General features: G+C 39.6%; 1 pseudogene; it reads left to right on the forward strand.

Annotated features, from left to right (window-relative positions):
• The first annotated feature begins 11,728 nt into the window (after positions 1-11,728).
• LOC101563769 lies at positions 11,729-12,193 on the forward strand (annotated as a pseudogene).
• Positions 12,194-18,963: the final 6,770 nt, after the last annotated feature.

An 18,963-nucleotide genomic window follows, 5' to 3' on the forward strand; every position in this document is an offset into this window, starting at 1 on the left:
TGATGCATCCTTGTTTCATTTTTGAAACCTGTTCTAAACTCCCTTCTAAAAAAGCACTTAGGTTAAACTTTTTAAAAAAATATTTTATTATTTTTACACTGCTATTGAATGAACATTGCACTATGCACAGGCCATTGGGTGAGTCATTTTTTGCTCTTTTTGTAGCTATTAAATTAAAAATGTCTGTTTTTTAATCCAATAATATTTTCCTAAGCACATTAAGCTTATTACGTACACATGGCATGCCATCTCTGCACTTTGGATAATCTGTAAGAGAATTCTGCTGTTTCAAATACTGAAGCCATTAAGTAATACCTAGAACACACCTCATGCTAGTTAATAAAGCTGGAAGTGCTATTTGCGATTTTAACAGCATGGAATCAAGACAATTAAAAACAAAAACAATCAATTTGTCCCCATGGCCAGGAGCTGAGACCTCATAGTTCTATACATAGCCACTGACCTTATTCCACTCATTTGTTGCCCACTCGTTCAACTCAAATTTAAGTTCTGCTTCCCCTTTTAAATCTTTATGATAGGCTAGGAATCTCCTTTCTACTCTTTTCTGTTATGTTTATTTTACACTTAGCTTGCACTGTCTTGAATTGCTATTTATGTCGTTCCAGCTTTGTCTTATCTCTTCCCCTTTGGGGGAATGATTGTCTGTACGTCTGTCCGTCCATCTGTCCGTCTGTCTATCTATCTATCTATCTATCTATCTATCTATCTATCTATCTATCTATCTATCTCTGCTATTTATTTTGGGTCCCAGAAGTCAAATATCTCCTAACCTTACAAGCTCTCGAAACTCACCCGCAAAGCACATCCTTATCTCTGTAAGCACGCAGAACCTACACGTTGGCTGTCTTACTAACTTTGCACCAAGGGTTCTCTTGAGTGCGTTTTCAAGGCGTGATTTTCATTTCTGTAATAGTTTAGATGATGCTACACTCATCCATTTACCACTCTGCAACCCTCACCCAATGGCACATTATTAGAGCCTCCATGAGTGCCTGGATGTGTGTGTGTGTGTGTGTGTGTGTGTGTGTGTGTGTGTGTGTGTGTGTGTCTGTCTGTCTGTCTGTCTGTCTGTCTGTCTGTCTGTCTGTCTTTGTGTTCAACAGTTTCCTCTTCATGTCTGTGTCACTGTGACCTTTATAACTCCAGAGGCCCAAATGCAAACTCTTCCTGGTTCTCACACATTTACTAGAGAGAACGAGTGGAGGCACCAACTGGATTTTGGCAGACTTACTTCCTAATCATTCACAGATTGATGAGTCTTTTTGGAAATATAGAATAAATTCATATGTAAGCCACATCCCCCCAAGACTTATGTATTGAGGGTGCTTAACAGCTGAAGTGAGCTATTATGCCAAATGGACCCTTAGAAGGACGGGTGAGGACAGATGAAATTGGCCTCTGAGGGTGTGACTTTGAAAGGTGTATACAGATAGAAGCTCTTCCCTGTGTTCTGTTTCCTGGCTTCAGTGAGGTGGGGCAGCTTTCCTAAGCTGTGCTGTTCCTCTACAAGGCCGCCTTGTCGATAGCCAACCCAAGGCTGAAACCTCTGAGATGGTGAGCTCAATTATCCATTTCCTCCTCTTTTTAAATTTAATTTAACTTATTTATTATTATAATTATTATTAATTTTTTCTGTACTTTAGGGCAGGGTCTACAGGGTCTCATTACTAGATTGAACTCATAGTGATCCACCTGTTTACAGCCTCCCAAGAGCTGGGATTACAGGCACGTACCACCATGCCCAGTCTCAACTGCCATCTCAGTGCACCCCGGGAGCAGGGTCAGCATGGCAGGCCCGGGGATCAAACCCCTGGTCCCTGTGCCTGCTTTCAGGCTCTTTAATCCACTGAGTTATTTGGCCAGCCCTCTTTTTTAATTTTAAAGAGAATTAAAAAATATTTTAAAGCATTAAAAATAATACAGAGTTTCAAAACAGGATGGCAGGAAATCCATAATGGTGGTTATATTGCATACTGCTATCTTCAAAGCAGTTGCTCAGATTACCAGATATAAGCATGTAAAATTGATTGAAGAATTTTTAAAAAGCATTATCTGTACTTTCAGTATACCAATAGAAATTAGTAGTGTAATTATATAAGATATCTCAGATAGCCTACAATTAACTATGATATAGTTGTCTGTGATAATTGTGCTCCTTCCCTCTCCTAAGCTACTTTTCTCAAAAAAATTTTTATAGCAAGATAAAGCTCACTGACACACATGGATATATCTCCTTGGCTAGCTTTCTTTGCTGTGAGCCTTTGGGAGTTTATTAAGATTGAGAAGATTGAAGTGCTAATCATCATAATTTGATTATTATATATTATGTACATGTATTGAATTAGCATAAATATATACAAATACTATCTCTATTTTTTTTAATCTGTGAAAATTATAGAAAGGAAAACAATTCCTTTTGAGATTAATTTTGATATTCTTATTCCACTCATTCCTAATTCTGACCTGGTATAAATTCAGGATATACCTTGCAGTAACTTTAAAGCCTAAAATGTCCTACAGGACAGTGGTAACAAGAACACTGACATTTAAAATACAGTAAAAAGCTTACTGACTGAAATGTTGCTTCACCCAAACTGCTGAGGAACAGAAAAGAAAACAAAAACAAAAATGCAAAGTCATGTCCAGAATAGCTAGAACACACAAAAAGGTGGTTACAAGGAAGACCCAATACTATTATGGACTACTGGACTCTTTTAGAATATTTTGCTGAGTTAACACACCTATAATATTCAAATAACGGAACTAAACAAAAAAAAGGGGATACAGACGAATGTCCATTTTGCATCTGTGTATTCAAAGTGGTTAGGATAGATATATAGTTACATTCTCTTAATGAATAGAGTGATTTGTTCTAATAGTGTTTGTAAATAGGATATCATGTCTGCATCTTGTACAGCAATTAACCACTAGGAAGAATGTATGCAGTGTGTTAATTATTGAAACTGTCCTACCAATTTGGTTTGAACCTGTCTCATTGCTATTTGTTTCTCACTAAAATTATCGGGAAAAAAAAAGGTGATAACAAAATCCTCCTGCTACAAGTCTACATTTTTAAAACCTCAGATTATTAGACTTAGGCAATTTATGTAAAAGAAAAGAGGGTTCTGGTCATTGCTCGGTGCAAACATTTTCACCCTATTTAGGAATTGTGATTAGCTAAACTCAAGTTGGTAGAAGGGTGAGTTTTATGTCTTCCAACGGTGATAGAACTTGAGAATGATCTATGGTCTGTGGACTTGGCCTTTACCTCTAAGATTACAGGAGACAGGTGAGGTGTGTGTCATCATATGAGCATATTTCTCTTGAACAGGTGGCTCTGGGTGATGACTCTCAGGCTATCTGTACTCCCCAATAACTGGGTCCTTCCTCCCAGAACCTGCCCTGTGTCTTTTCCCGAATTTAAGACATGGTATGACAGATAATGGCTACATTCTCATAGCCTTCTTAAAGAAAATGGTTTGGCTATATCCATCTTCCTAGATGACCACAGTGACAGGTCCATAACACTCTCTATGTTATGTTCTATTGCCTAACACTGGTCAGTGAAAGACAAATGTTATTCCCTTGGTAAAAATTACAGTATAATTTATAAAGAAACCACACCTTTGCTCACTACAGTTTTCCATGGTCCTAATTTTGTTGAGTATTGTGGGCACAATTTTAACATGACCTTTGGAACTTCCTGAATACTAGTGATCACGTGGAGTGTGTGAGCATGCTAGGAGTCTGGCTAGATGGTTTCAAAAAGCCACTTCCTTGGTTGTGTTGCTATACATTGCATCCTAATTATCCTCTTTATTAGACTTCATAACGTACCTCAGTGGAGCTGTGTGAGGGTCTTGAAGTCAAAACCACATCTTATTGGATCCTTTAAAGACTTGGCTCTGACAGCAGTTTAAATTTTTTTTTTCTTTGTAGTTTTTAGCCACTGTATGGAGTACTGGCATGAAAAGTCCTGTAGAGATCTTTTGGCGAACAACTACTCATAGTCCTGCTCCTGTGCACTTGAGGGTGACACTGCTGGACCACGCGGCAGCCCTGTGCTGAGCTTACCATCTTCTGCCAGTTTCTGAAGCTGGTTCTACCAATTTCCTCACCTGAGAGCAGCGTCTGAATCCTGCTATTTGTGCTACATTCTGGTTGGATTTGGCAGTGGGAGCTCTTTATGCTTCAGACAGCTTGGTTAACGCACAGGGCTTAAATTAAAACATCTCCCTGGGGATTTTTTTTTTTTTTCCAGTATCAGAGATTGAACTCAGGACGCTGTGCTTGCCAGGCGAGCACTTATTGTACTGAGCTACCTCTCCAGTCCCTCCCTGGGAATTATAATTTGCTTATTCCTTGCGACTAAGCAAGTCAAATCTCTTCACAAATGTTTGCCTTTAACGTCTCTATTTGTAAATAGCTGGTTTGAGGCATTCACCTATTTTTGTCCTGATTCTTTCCATTCCTTCTTGATTTTTTTAGCAAAAGAAATTATTTTTGCACCGAAAATTGTGACCATATATATTGCCTGCATCTCAGGAGAGATTATAGAACAAAATCAAATGGCAGAATACGGATGTATGGTATAATATATCCACACGGAGACTTCAAAATTCTGAATCTGAAATGCCTTCATTTCAAATTTCATAACGATATCTAAACACCTAAGTATTACATGATGTTCATAACTGATAAATCAGTGTCTAAATAAAGGTAAAATTAAAAATCATTTTATTGTGCCCATTATGGAATGAGATGCTAATTTTCACTTCAATGAGATGGTAATTTAGATGGAAAGGATTATTTAGCTGCTGCTGCACGGAGTCTCCTTGGGGAACATGTTCCAGGTCTTAAAAGTGCGTGAGATGCTGACTTAATGTTCCCTTCATTCATAGGAAATGAGTTTCCCAGCCTTGACTACAGCCTAATAAAGCACAGAAAACAAGCTGAGCCCCTAAGCAAGTAGTGAAGTGATATTCCAAAGTGGTATGATTTCATTCAGGCACCTGGAGTCAAATATGATAAAAAAAAAAAAAAAAAAAAAAAAGACTTACATTTGAGGTACCCAGGAGGAGAAATCTTGGTTTCACTTTCCTGGGTCGCACACAGATGACATGAGGACTTGGAGTCGTACATTCATGAGAAGGGCCAGCCAGATAGCTCAGAGGATTAAAGTGCCTGCTTAGGCAGATGCAGCGACCAGGGGCTCACAGGCGCACGGGCCAGAATTCCATCCCTTGGCGTACCTTGCCCACCCGACCCGGGAGCACACTGAGATGGCAACTGAGACTGGGCGTGGTGGCACGGGCCTATAATCCCAGCTCTTGGGAGGCTGTAAAGAGGAGAATCACTAAGATTGCAATCTGTATTGTGAGACCCTGTACTAAATACATTGAAAAAGAAAGATCTTATTGGGAGAAACCTGTGTTTCTGTTCATTGTGACAGTATGGTATGGGAAAACAGTAATAAAAGCTTGTCTATGTATACAGTTTCTTTGCTTGCCACAGAAATTCTACAGAATAATATTACTGGAATTTAATAAGCGGTAGACATTCAGAGTCTGGTATCTGTTTATGAACAACTATATAAGGAAGGAAATGTCATATTACTCATATGAAAATTGAAGTGCAGGCCGGGAAGGTAGTTTGGTGTCCTAAGTGCCTACCTGGCAAGCTCAAGGACCAGAATTCAATCCTGGGTACCGCATGCCATGCCAGCCACTGAAACCAGGCATGGTGGGACATGTCTGTAATCCCAATGCTGGGAAGGCTGAGATAGGAGGACCACTATAAGCCTGAGCTGTATAGCGAGACTTGTACCAAATAAATAAATGAAAATAAAAAAAATGGAAGTACAAAATTGGTTAAGATGCTCAGCTGAGTGGGGTTTTTTCTTTGTTTTCCTATTTTAGGGAAGGGTCTAAAGGATGTTCAGGGTCTCACTACTAGATCAGATTCATAGTGATCCTCCTGTTTACAGCTGGCCCCTGTGCTGCTTGCAGGTACTTTAATCCACTGAGCTATTTGGCCAGCTCTTCAGCTGAGTGTTTAAAGATGGCTTGAAGTCCTGCACACACAAGTGACAGGTTTCATTGGAGCTCTCTTCCCCGTGCTTTGCCTTTCAACTTCTTTCTGGTACTCTGATGCTATCCTGAATGTTTTCTCTCTAGGCACTAAGCCCTTGTTTCCTCCCAAGAGCAGCTTTAAATCTCGGCCACAGATAGGATCTGGAGCTCCACATTTTTCCATGTATACAGGAACCTGGGAAAATAAGTCTTGAAGCAGATCTTATCCCCATCTTCACACTCAGCTCATTTGGAGCAAACAACCGTCATGGTTTCCTGAAAGCAAGCGTCTGAAGATGTTTTTCCAGCTTTCATCCTTGTGGCCTGTCGAATCCCAGGATTCCTGGCATGTGCATTATAAAACACTGGCTGTCTTCACTTTTTAAATATTCTGAGCCTTGAAAGCATTTCTTCCTGCGATATATTTTCCCTGTGGAGGTGGTTTATGATCTTTTATTCCTTTTGGTTCTGTGCCTAGAATGCTGGATTCCTTCTACTAAACCCATCCTTGCTCTCCTTTGGGGAGCTCTTAGAAAGAAGTAAAAAGTAGCCAGGACATTGAACATGGATATTCCTTATAATATACATCAAAACCAGGGAGAGAGAAAGAGAGACAGACAGGCAGACAGACAGACAGACAGACAGACAGACAGACACAGAGACGCAGAGAGGCAGAGAGACAGAGACAGACAGAGAGACAGACAGAAAGAGAGACAGAGACAGACAGAGAAAAAGACAGAGAGAGACAGAGAGACAGAGACAGACAGAGACAGAGAGAGTGAGTGAGAGAGAGAGAGAGAGAGAGAGAGAGAGAGAGAGAGAGTTTAAAATGACTAACCCCAAATATCAAGAAAAAAAGTGGGTAGATAATCTGAAGGCTGAAGTTTTCCTGTTGTTTAATAGTAAAGTGAAAAAGCAAAGAACAAAAAGCAAAGAGGCTTGAATCAGCTGGCCAATCAAGATAATCATTCAACAAAGGGGACAATGGGTAAATTACAGTCATTAGAAAAGTGGGAGGTAAGCAGAGTGCTAAGTCCAAGTCAAGTCAGGTCTCCCCTCTGTCAGAGGAGAAGGGCCCGGAGTAGGAAATAGCACAGAGGGTGGAGGAAGGACAAGAGATTTGCATGCTAGGGCTTCTGCATGGTGGAGTGGGAGGTAAGAGCATCCACTCAGAGTGAGGGGAGCGCATCGGGGGCAGTGCAGATCAGTGGGAGAGGCACAGAAAAAAAATTAAATAGCATTTCAGTGTAAAGAGATCAATTAACCAAAGAAACAGACATGAAATTTATAATGAAAAATTACAAAATTGTAGGCTGCAGGTTGATTGAGTGAAGTGTTACACAATGTGTATCTAATATTTGATTTAATCTTTTTAATTAATTAATTATGCATATATGTATGTATTTGGTACAGGATCTCACTACGCAGCTCTGACTCAGAGTCATCCGCCTGTCTCAGCCTCCCCAGACCCTTCTTCATGTCTGGAATTACAGGCATGTGCCACCACGCCTGATCTCGGTGGCTGACTCCACACAGGTCCACACACTGCATGGAACACAGGGGATTGAACCCGGGTCCTTACGTTCACCAGGCAGGCGCTTAGACCACTAAGCTATGTCCCCATCTCTAAATATTGATGTTGAATTAAATGTATAGCGTTAGTTTTCCATCCATTACCTATCCATTCTTTATTTTTCACTCCCGACTTACATTTCTTTTTTTCTTTTTTTGGCAGAACTGGGAATTGAACTCAGGGAAGTGCTTATTCCACTGAGCCATCTCCCTGGCCTGTGACTTATACTTCTTTGGTAGCAGATGCCTAGCAATCTATTCCGAGTTCATTTCTGCCTATAAAAGTCCATGTCAATAACATTAATTATCTTAGAATAAAGCAGCCATGTCCCCTGAGATGAGCCAGTGGCTGCAGGAATTTGTCTACGTGAGAAAGGGAAGATCTTTCAGCTCTTGATAAAATCTTTCTGTCCCTTCTTTTCCCTCCTCCCTTAAAATCAATTTCATTGGAACAAAACCTGCCCTTTCTAGCTGGGTACTGATTCGTAACTTTATTTCATTGCTTTGTTCTGCTCTGAAGGTCCTTATCTATTTGCTTTAAGTGGAGGTGACTATCTGTCTCCTAGGAAAGCCTCAGCGAGGTCGTTACAATTAATTTTTATCAGCTGATTGCAGAGCAAAGCAAGGAGAACAAAGCAAGGGCCACAGTACCCAGCCAAGGTACTGAGAGCTAGAGGACAGCAGTATCTCCCAGCTTCAAATTCAATGTTCCGTAGGACTGGCAATGTCAGAAGCTGTTGACTTGAGCCTTTTACAGCTCAGCATATTAACATGGATTTACTTTTTATATCTCGTCTTTATACTTTTTCCTGGATGGTTAAGACCAGTCCTACAGATAACATTACTGTTATGGACTATTGGGCTACATTGGATTATTTTGCTGAATTCATGCACCTGTAATATTAAAATGACAATGGAATACCCATCTCTGACAAAACTAACCAAAACAAAAGGAGATATAAATGAAGGACCGTTTTGTATCTGTATATCCAAAAAAGTTAGGATAGATATACAGCTACTTTCTCTTAATTCAATGAGAAGAAAAATTTGTACTAATAGTGTTCAGGTAAGATACCATGTGTGCATCTTGTGCTATGAATAACTACTTCAAAGACAACAATATGCAATGTATTAATTATTGGAACTGTCCTACTAATTGATTTTTGAAACTGTCTCATTGCTATTTGTTTCTCAATAAAATTAATAGAAAAAAAATCAATCTTCCATTCCACCCAACAGATGCTGCAAGCAGAGCTCTCTACCACCACTGGGAGGTTGCTTCCTCGGAGTTCAGGCTGCTGTGCTTTCAGGGAGACATGGAAATGGGACTAGAGCTGGAGGGGCCCAGAAGCACTGTTTTCTCAGGGCCATCAACAGGTGAAGCCTAAAAATTTCCCTGGAAAAAGTCATGGAAGGAGGAACAGCTGCAGGCCTGTCTGGAGCGAGTCAGTTGCACAGTTCCCATCTGCTGCCTGGTTCATCTGCACAGAGACCCTACCCTCAACCCCTGCTCGTTTAAATGAGGCTAGAGCTGCAAGCTCACTTTATAGGAGATATTAAGTCCTGGGATTCCAAAGAGTTTACGAGCTTCCAACTTACCCTCCCGGTTCCCTTCTTTGTATACTTCTCCTCAGCCCTTCCTGTGAAGCTTGATTGAAGCAAAGGACCAGCTAGAGATTAAGAAGGGTGCAGCAGAAGGTGAAGATATCCAGGCAGCAGCGCTTGGCGAGGCTCCATGAGGAGCATCAGCCGGGGATGAAGGGCCCAGCAGCAAATTGCTCTTAGGTCAACCTTTATGCAGAGTTCACATTCCACAAAATTGGGGATTTGGTGGGGGGGAGGAAATACATTCCAATTAATCAATATGCAAAAATAAAAGTGACTAAGCACCTATTTTGATGACCTGTGGGATCAAACTCAAGAATTTGCAAAAGAAAGTATTCAGGGGCCCCCAAATAGAATTGTCCTTATGGCCAGGGAGGTAGCTCAATGGCACAGCACCTGCCTGGCAAGCACAAGGTCCTGAGTTCAATTCCCAGAACAACAAAGGAAAAAATAATGTCCTTACGTGGAAAACCTGGAACTGAATAATGTATGGCATCTGCAAAAAAATGGGACTGAGTGAAATTAACCTGGATTCAAAATCCAGTACACACGAATCAGTTTGAAGCTTAATGAGGTGGAAGTAAAATAAAAAAGTTAGCCACCCAGAGAGCAGGAATGCAGTTAAAGAATTTGGGCTTACCTGAAAAACTTAGTACTGAGAATTTTCAGAATTCATCCACAGCAACAAATAGGCAAAATTATCCTTCCCCCCAAAACACATCTTTATAGAAAATGGGAGACACATTGATAACTTTTTGGCAAAGGTGAACTTTTCTTACATTTATCTTCAATCCACTTAATTTTCTTTTTTATTTCTTTTAGTAACTGAGATAACACAATAATAAATTCCCTATTGGATGCTTAGTTTGGAATAGATTAAATTTATTATTGCTGAAAACATGAGGACAGCAAGCACAATGAGTACTGACAGGCAGCAAAGGGGTGAGGTTAATCACAAGTACAATTCCACCAAGATAGTAGAGGGTGATATATTTTCACCTGTCCAGAAAGTAGCTTCAAAATCAATGTTTCTTCTTCTATAAAAAAACAAACTTGATTTAGTATTACTTTAAACAGGATTCTCTTCTTAGAGAGATTACATTGGCATTTTTCATTTTCAGTCTCTATAAATTACCAATTTATACCAGTTTAAGGTCAAACTTCAAATCACTTCAATTAGGATGACCAGGCTAAGCTACCAGACAGATTTAACCCCTGGGAACAAAGTAAATGTATTTCTCTCAACTGTTTCTAAGTGCAAAGACTGTCTTTCCTGGTTGGCTAGACTCATACCATGGGGACAAGGAGGAAAGAAGAAATAATGGTCTCAAGTTCTTCTTTAGTCAATGCTTAACAGTCAATAGTAGGTTTATTAGAGGTAAATATCCGATATATATGTGTGTTTCAGAATTCCTTTTCAGGAGAGCATGATGGCTATATTTTATTAGATGTGTTTTGGTAAGTCTTCTAAGTTCAAAAAATTAGTTGAGAAGTATTCAAAGTACAGTGATGATGCTGCCTTCTAGGCACTGGGGGTGGAAAACCATGTTTCTTAAAGTTTAGAGTACATGAGGATCATGGAGAGCTGTTAAAATATATGTTCTGACTCAATGTTTCTGTGCCAGATCTAAATTCTTTCTTTCTTTCTTTCTTTCTTTCTTTCTTTCTTTCTTTCTTTCTTTCTTTCTTTCTTTCTTTCTTTTCTTTCTTCCTTTCTTCCTTTCTTTCTCTTTCTGGCTTGCTTTTTGTCTTTTTGAGACAGGGTGTCACTCTGAAGTTCAGGTTGGCCTTGAGCTCACTTTGCAGCTCAGGCTGGTCTTGAACTCTCAACGGTCCTCCTGCCTCAGCTCCTGAGTGCTGGGATTACAGGAGTGAATCACCACTCCCAGGTCTGAGTTTTGTTTTCTAAGTAACTCACAGGCAGTACTGATAGCACTAGGCTAAGGAACCCACTGAGCAGCTACTTCAAAAACAAATCATTTCTTTAATTTTCTCTAGATATTTTGAGGTATACATGATAGGAGGATGGATTATTTTAGGTAATAAAGAACTGTTCTCAGTAGAAAAGAAAAAGGCCAAGCAATGCAGTGATGACAATGGGTGCCACAGTACTCCATTAAGGAAGTTCCATGACCAACATAGGTAACAGAAAGTGTAACCTTTTGATTTGAAGCACTTGTGGAACACACCTCTCCTTGCTCAAGCAAGGTACGTAATAAAGGACTTAAAAGGAAAACCTGAGTTGTTCTTGGCTTTCTTTCTGCTCGGGTTCACCTGGGAGAATCCAGGTATGCTAATAGTTAAGGAACCTGATGACATCAGTGACAAAACTTTCACTCTGTCAGTCACTCTAAATGCTATGAATGTGACTTTGTCCACCACCGCCTTTCCCCAACCAGTAAGAACATCTTCCTGTTCTTGTCTGCCTCAGGCCCGCAGTCTTTTACAGACCAAACACCATGCCTTCAATTAAGTTGCAAAGTTCTGATGGAGAGATATTTGAAGTTGATGTTGAAATTGCCAAACAGTCTGTGACAATCAAGACCATGTTGGAAGATTTGGGAATGGATGATGAACGAGATGGTGACCCACTTCCTCTACCAAATGTTAATGCAGGAATATTAAAAAAGGTCATTCAGTGGTGTACCCACCACAAGGATGACCTTCCTCCTCCTGAGGATGATGAGAACAAAGAAAAGTGAACAGATGCCGTCCCTGTTTGGAACCAAGAATTCCTGAAAGTTGACCAAGAAACCCTTTTTGAACGTATTCTGGCAGCAAACTACCAAGACATCAAAGGCTTGCTTGATGTTACATGCAAGACTGTTGCCAGTGTGATCAAGGGGAAAACTCCTGAGGAGATTCGCAAGACTTTTAATATCAAAAATGACTTGCCAGGTAGGCAAGGAGAACCAGCGATGTGAAGAGAAGTGAAGTGTTGTGCTTGACACTGTAACACTATAAGAATTGTTCCAAATACTAGTTGCACCACTCTGTTTATAGTTGTTAATATTAAACAAACAATAGGCAAATGCAGCAGCAAAACAATTGTATTAGCACGCTATTGTCCTCACTGCATGTGTAGTTTGAGTTACAGATTCCAGACCAGTGGCTGAATTTCTTCTAGTCTGAGCAAAAGTTGCTGGTTTTCTTAACTCTGAATAAAACTCAACTGTGAGTTACCTGTAGAAAGCTGACATTTTGAGCTTTCCCTCTTTTTGTAAAGTGATTTTTGCATAGGTTATTGTCCTGTTAACTTTGATGAGCTTTTCAAAGTTGGCATTGTAAATAAAGCAACTTACAAAAGTTTTCTGCAGTAGAGTTAACAAAATACTATCTTTATTCAGAAGTTGGAAACTGGAAAAAGGCTACTTGAAGTATCTGTTCCAAGTGGGGTTGTTTAGAATGTCTTCCAGCCTCCTGGAGTCAAGCAGTATCGCTGGTATACATCGGCCTGCTTGTAGCAGGACTTCCTTAGCTGAACCCGAGGGCTTGTTTGATTTGTTTAAAAATTTTTAATCCCAGCTTTGAATATATTGCCTAGAGACTCAGTAACTACCGAGTTTGTGGTTTGGGGGAGAAATGTAATTAGATAGTTTGTTAGCTTTTTAATTAAGGACAACATTTGATTCATGAAAATAAATAAATAAATGCTGTGAACTTTCTAAAATTATCATCACAATATAAGGTTAAATTTCTCCTGACTTTCTAACTCTTCACTGCAAAGCCCATGACCTACATATTCAAGAGCTGAAATCTCTCTTTTCTTGTTTAACTTGCATGAAAAAAATGTCCTTTTCTGCCCTTTTCGCTCTATCCCTCTTTATTCATTGGCCTCCTCTCTTTATTATTGTCCCTCTGTCCTCTTACTCTGTAATTTCACAAGACAACATTCTACAAAAATTGCTGAGACATTGTTTCAATTCATAAACCCTGAATTAATATTCTGGTTTATTTTTTCCTTGTTTATTGTCATATTTTCAAACTGTATCAGTACACCTCCATGCTGCTAGGTCAATGCCAACTTTGTGTGGCATAGTATTTAGAGGCTCAATAGATGGAAATGAGCATAAAGGAATTATGGCAAGTTTTATGGATGAATTTCTCCTTTAAAAATTAAATTTACCACTCATCTTTAAAACTAACATATTACTTAGAGTTCGGAAGCCTCAAAGTACTTTTTGAAAGGTATGTAATATGCTAAATTTTGTATTCCTTCTTCCTTGTTTTTCTTGTACCTTAAAAAATAAATGTAGTTCTTTTTTTTTTTTTTTTTTTTTGCGGAACCAGGGATTGAACTCAGATCCTGGCATTTGCCCGTCAAGCGCTTAGCCCACTGAGCCATCTCCCTGGCCCACTGTAGTCCTTATTTAAATAGGTGTTTTGTACTTTTTTAATACTATATAATGTGTAAAGATTTTAACATTTTAAATATTTTCCCCTCTAGCTTTGATTTTGTTCTTTTCTCTCCCATCAATGTTATGTTTGTAAGGTTCCTCTATGTAAACTGGTATAGCTGGAGTCCATTCATATTTTCATCACTGAATAGGAAAACATTGCTACAAATATAATTCCGTGAATTAGTCCATCTGCTGTCACAGGACGTGAGACTTTTTTCCCAGTTGTTTTGTTTTTACTATTACAAAATGTTTTTCTTAAATCCATGAGATCCTCAGTCTGTTCTCGCTCGACTTTCCCTGTCTACTGCAACGTCATTTAACGTGATTAATTCTCATCCTGAACTGCCCATTACGATTACCTGAGGGGCATTTTACAATGCTCAGCTCTCATATTGTACTCTAAACCGAATAGATCAGATATTCTGGAGGGAGGATTTAGCATTATGTAAGAGTCTCTAGGTACTGCCAGTGTAGAGAAAGGTTTTATTGCATTGTTTGCTTCTGCCTCGTTTAAAAGAGAAAAAAATTGCTCTCTTGATTCAAGCTGCATTTATTATACTTTCCCAAAACATATGATCAAAAATTGGAAGCTAAGATGTCCTGTCTCTAACCTGGAAATCTATCCTCATTAGTTGCGTGGCTTTGGAACTCAATGTGTTGCATGCTCATCTATCTGTACATATTAAACGTGCATGGTGGTCCTGTCCTTATCTAATGGATTTTGAAGTCATAGCTTCTTAAGGAAACATGATTTATTCGTGGACTCTTTGGCTAACCTAGCAAAACAGAATTCTTGTTTACTGCAGGCCCGAAGGACTGAACCTCAGTGAACCCCCATTTTTTAACAATTGCCATCAGAGGGGAGGAATCACAGCATTTTGTTTTGAAGTAAGAATTTATCAAATCTAGAATCTCATTATCAGCTGTCAGCATTTGAAAACTACAGAGATGCTATTGTTTCAGGGGAAAACATGCATTTGGGGCCATTCGCTACTTGTCAATGTACAACTCTTAGTGAAAGATGAGTTAGTAAGGGGCTTGGTGACTCAAGCTCCAAACAAAATCAGAATGGGTTGTTTAAATGTATTGGGAAGTAGCCCCTTACCCAATTATGGAAAATGTGATCCCCCAAACCAAACAAAGCAATTATTCATCATGATCTATGGATTGCATCATGATCCATGGATAAACTTATTTTCCCACTGGAACAACATTCTGTAACAAGCTATTACTTATTCCTTATAGAACCCAGCACGAACAGTAGGGATAGTGCTCAACGCTGAATGACCAATGTCTCCAAAACCAGTGCAGGTAAAGTAATTCTAGTAGCGACATCCCTAGTCCTTCAAGGGAGAGATCATTTGTGCTTTGTCAACTATTGTCAACCATGTCAAGTGTGTTTCTCAGTGGGCATTTGTTCAGGAATCAATGGTCTTAAGAATAATTTTCATTCCAGACTTCTATTCCACATCTTCCTGGAATATAAGCCATTTGCTTACAGTCAGTCCCTGACCTGTGAAAATTTGAGTTGCAAGCTTTTGTGGATGCAATGGACCTCCCACAAGGAACATTCATAGATGTGAAAAAGTTCCAGAGGCAGCTCAGGTGTATGCCGGACCTTGTCAGAGTTGTGCTGTTGTGAGCTTGCCATACAATGCGATAGCGTGCAGTAGGACTGTGCTCATGTCCAGGAACAAGAGGACCAGCAGCAGCAATGTGCAACAGACTGCCAGGAAACACACATGCCAACCCATAATCCTAGAAACAAAAGTAAAATAGTTGAGAGACTACATCAAGTTGAAGAGGTGGAAGGTGTCGGTGTGCTTCTCACAGAAATCATTCAATCTTTGGCACAGTTCTAAAGAACAATGACAAGATCATGGAACATGTGACATTTTCAATGATTTGCAATGATTGTCTGCTTAGGTCACAGATGTATAATGCTTACTTTGTCTGACAAACAAATCCAACTTACGGAGGTTGTTCCAGAGTGGAGTTCCTCTGTTAAGTCAGGCATATCCTGCAAATCGATTTTTGCACCTTCTTAGTGTTATTCATAAAAAAATGGAAAACAAAAAGAACTCGTGGGTAATACAATTGAGACCTCATAGCTAGGTTCTACTATCTAGCCTATGAGATAATGTGGGCAGCACTTTACATATTTAAAGATTTGGGTAAAATGATATGACTTGTCTCCATAGGCAAGAAATACTATTCTTTCTTTCAAAAGTTTTTCAGCTATCAAGACTTCTAGAAACCACATAAAACTGCTTATTGATTTTTTTTTTAATTTCCTACAAACAGCATGGCATGTGCATACCCTCATTTCTCTACAGTGTTATCAGTGTCACTAGAATTTACTTATTTATTTATTTATTTATTTATTTATTTATTTATGGTTAATGTGATGAGGTTCATCTGCTACTGCTGTCAGAAGCCAGGCCAGCATAAGAAGGACTGCCTCAAGAGGCCTAAGCCATGCCCTGACTGCCAAGGCAGCCACTGGAAGTGAGACTACACTCTGAGGCGGAGGCCCAAGAGCTCAGACTCAGATTCCCCAGTGGTCCATTAGGACCGAAAGGCCCTGGGCCTGCCTCCTCCCTCTGGCCGGACTGTTATCTTTACCTGCCATTTCCACAAAGGAGCCCTTAGTAATCATGACCAGAGAAAGACCCAGCCTATTGCTGGACATTGGCACAGGTCTCTTTGTCTTCCAACCCTGACCTTCCTTCCAATCATACCTCAATAGAAACAGACATTAGAAGACATCTTGCTTTAGCTGTAACTGAGGTAATGCAACATATATTCAGGCTGCTTACTAATCAAAATGATGGCGAGACTGATGTTTTACAAATGTAACATATATTTTTTGTTTGTGTATAAGACTTAAAAAGTATTTCACTAGTTAAAACAGGTTCTTAAAGGCAGAAAATTCTGGTAGGAAAAATGTCTAAAAACACTGCCTGTGTCAAATAGGTTTAGGTCTATAAATAGAGCCAGGCCTTGTCTTTAAAACATAAAATCTCAGGGCCACAGTGTTAAAAGGAGAAATCCCTCGGCAATGCCCCTTGCTTACAATGGGGGCCATATCCAAACTACTGAATGGGACATTGGTTTAATCTGACTGAATGCTGTGTATTTCATGGTAAGTGTGTAACTTAATCTGGTTGATTTCTGATGTAACTCGAGTATTTCATGCTGATTGCTAATACAGGTGTGACCTCTTTTACCTAAAGCTAAACGGACTAATAGCAATCTCTCAGACTCCATAAAAGGGGTCTAAGAGCTAGTGAGTTACAAATGCTATGCCTCAAAAGTTTATAAATTTACTTGTTAGCTCAAATGCTCATGCTCTGATTATACATGCTCTAATTCCTTGAAAATTTTATTCTTTCCTAGAAGATACCAAAATCTAGGCAATAGGTAAAATCTACAATAAATATGTTAGATGAAGATTCTTTTACTGGGATCCATCAGCTTTCATCTATGGAGACACATATTAAGGCCTTAGCTAACTGTCCACCTCATACTGCCCTGGTGAGCTGAGCCTTCTTGGGATTTCTTGCCCTATCACAAGAAAAGTTGCTCTCACATTCCTTGGGCAGGGCTGCCTGCAGGAGGACTTAAAACCAAGAAGTTATATCTGGCTCAGTGGCCCCCAGATATCTGATGCAAGCTACAGCAGCTAAAAGGGTTTGTAGGATTAAACTTGTCTCAGTTGTTAAAAATTGTTCAGGAAGTGTTTCACAGTAGGAAGGATACAGAATGGAATTAGAGACAGAAAGTGAAAACAGCGGCCTACAGGAACAAAGGCCAGTTGGGGAACGGGGAAAACGTTATGCTTCCCTGAATCCAGACAGAGAGAAGTGGCATTTCAAGCAAAAAATGTAAATGAAGAAAGAAAGAAAGAAAGAAAGAAAGAAAGAAAGAAAGAAAGAAAGAAAGAAATTTAAAAAATAAAAGAAAAAGTGTTCCTGATGAAATCAAAGAAAGTTTCCGACTGATAAGGTCATGGGTCTTGGCCTCTTAGCCTGAGAGAACCCGTGTTAACTGCCAGGATAAGGGAAAAGCCTGTTAGATATTTTCTAGAAGCTCATGTAGATATTTTGTTAGTTATCCAGCCAGTGGCCCCAACTTGCAAACTGGAGAATACTCAGTGTTTTCCCTATTTTTGGCAATTCATGTGCCCGAGTAATAGTAGAGTTGGTGAGATATAAAAGGCCAGCTTGTTTGGGATAATACCCAACAGCCATGGAAGATAAAGGGATTAAACCCCACATTTAAGAGATCTCTGCTAATGGATCTACAAAAATTTCTGACTAGTCTTTTTATAATTACAAATGTTTAAAGGTTATTACATTCCAGATCCTTCTAATGTTTCAATAGCCGTTCAAAATATTAGATATCAAATCAATGGTATGTAAGACACTGAGGTTCCCTGGACCCTATCTTTATCATTTTTATAGGAAGTCATTACTGTCTACTTGGTAAAAATCATTTTTGACTATATTCATAATTATCCTGCTGTGCTTATTTGACCCATGAGTATTCATCTCTTTGGTTTGTCTCTTTCAGATTTAAAGCTATTCCACCTGCCCAAGATAAAAATTCCTATTATCTATTGAGGGCCTGTAGATAGAACCTCTGGAGTATATCTGCCAATCAACAACTATGAACCCTTTCAGCCTGAAGAAGTTAGAGCAGTCATTGCCCATGGTTCCCTCACAGCAGTTCAGGTTACTTCTTCAGAGGAGGAAATATTGCAGGCAGCTAATTTAGATAGAAATATTATAGGTAGTCAGACAGGGCCAGGCCCTCAAGAAGATAAAATGGAAGACAAGGTGACCTTGGAACTTGGAAGAGACAGACACTCCCATATGGGCCAGACCTCATGACAAAAGAGGAAACACAGCTACACATTTCCCTAGGGATGAGCATCAGGGATTGATATTCTAATGGGTATCAATCACCTTGAAAGAGCCCAAATGAGTCTCTAGACCAACCCCCAACAGGAACAGACCCTGTATGTGACTTGCTTCCCCATTTGATACTGGATTTAATCAATTTTACCTGAGCAATGGTGCTTATAATCTCATTGGTTGGCCATAGTTTTCTCCGACCTCATGCCAACCTAAGCGTGTTCCCAAGTCTTCTCCACAACCTTAGTCCTACCTTACTGCATGGTTTTCTTCTATAAAAGTCCCTGCAAGAGGTAAATTCCTGGGGACAACCCACTTGGGCCCTCCTCCTATCCCTCTTTTGAACAGGAGCTTTCTTTCCCTCAATAAATGTAT

Source organism: Octodon degus, unplaced genomic scaffold (genome assembly GCF_000260255.1).
Source record: "Octodon degus isolate 3935 unplaced genomic scaffold, OctDeg1.0 scaffold00033, whole genome shotgun sequence".
Lineage (NCBI taxonomy): Eukaryota > Metazoa > Chordata > Mammalia > Rodentia > Octodontidae > Octodon > Octodon degus.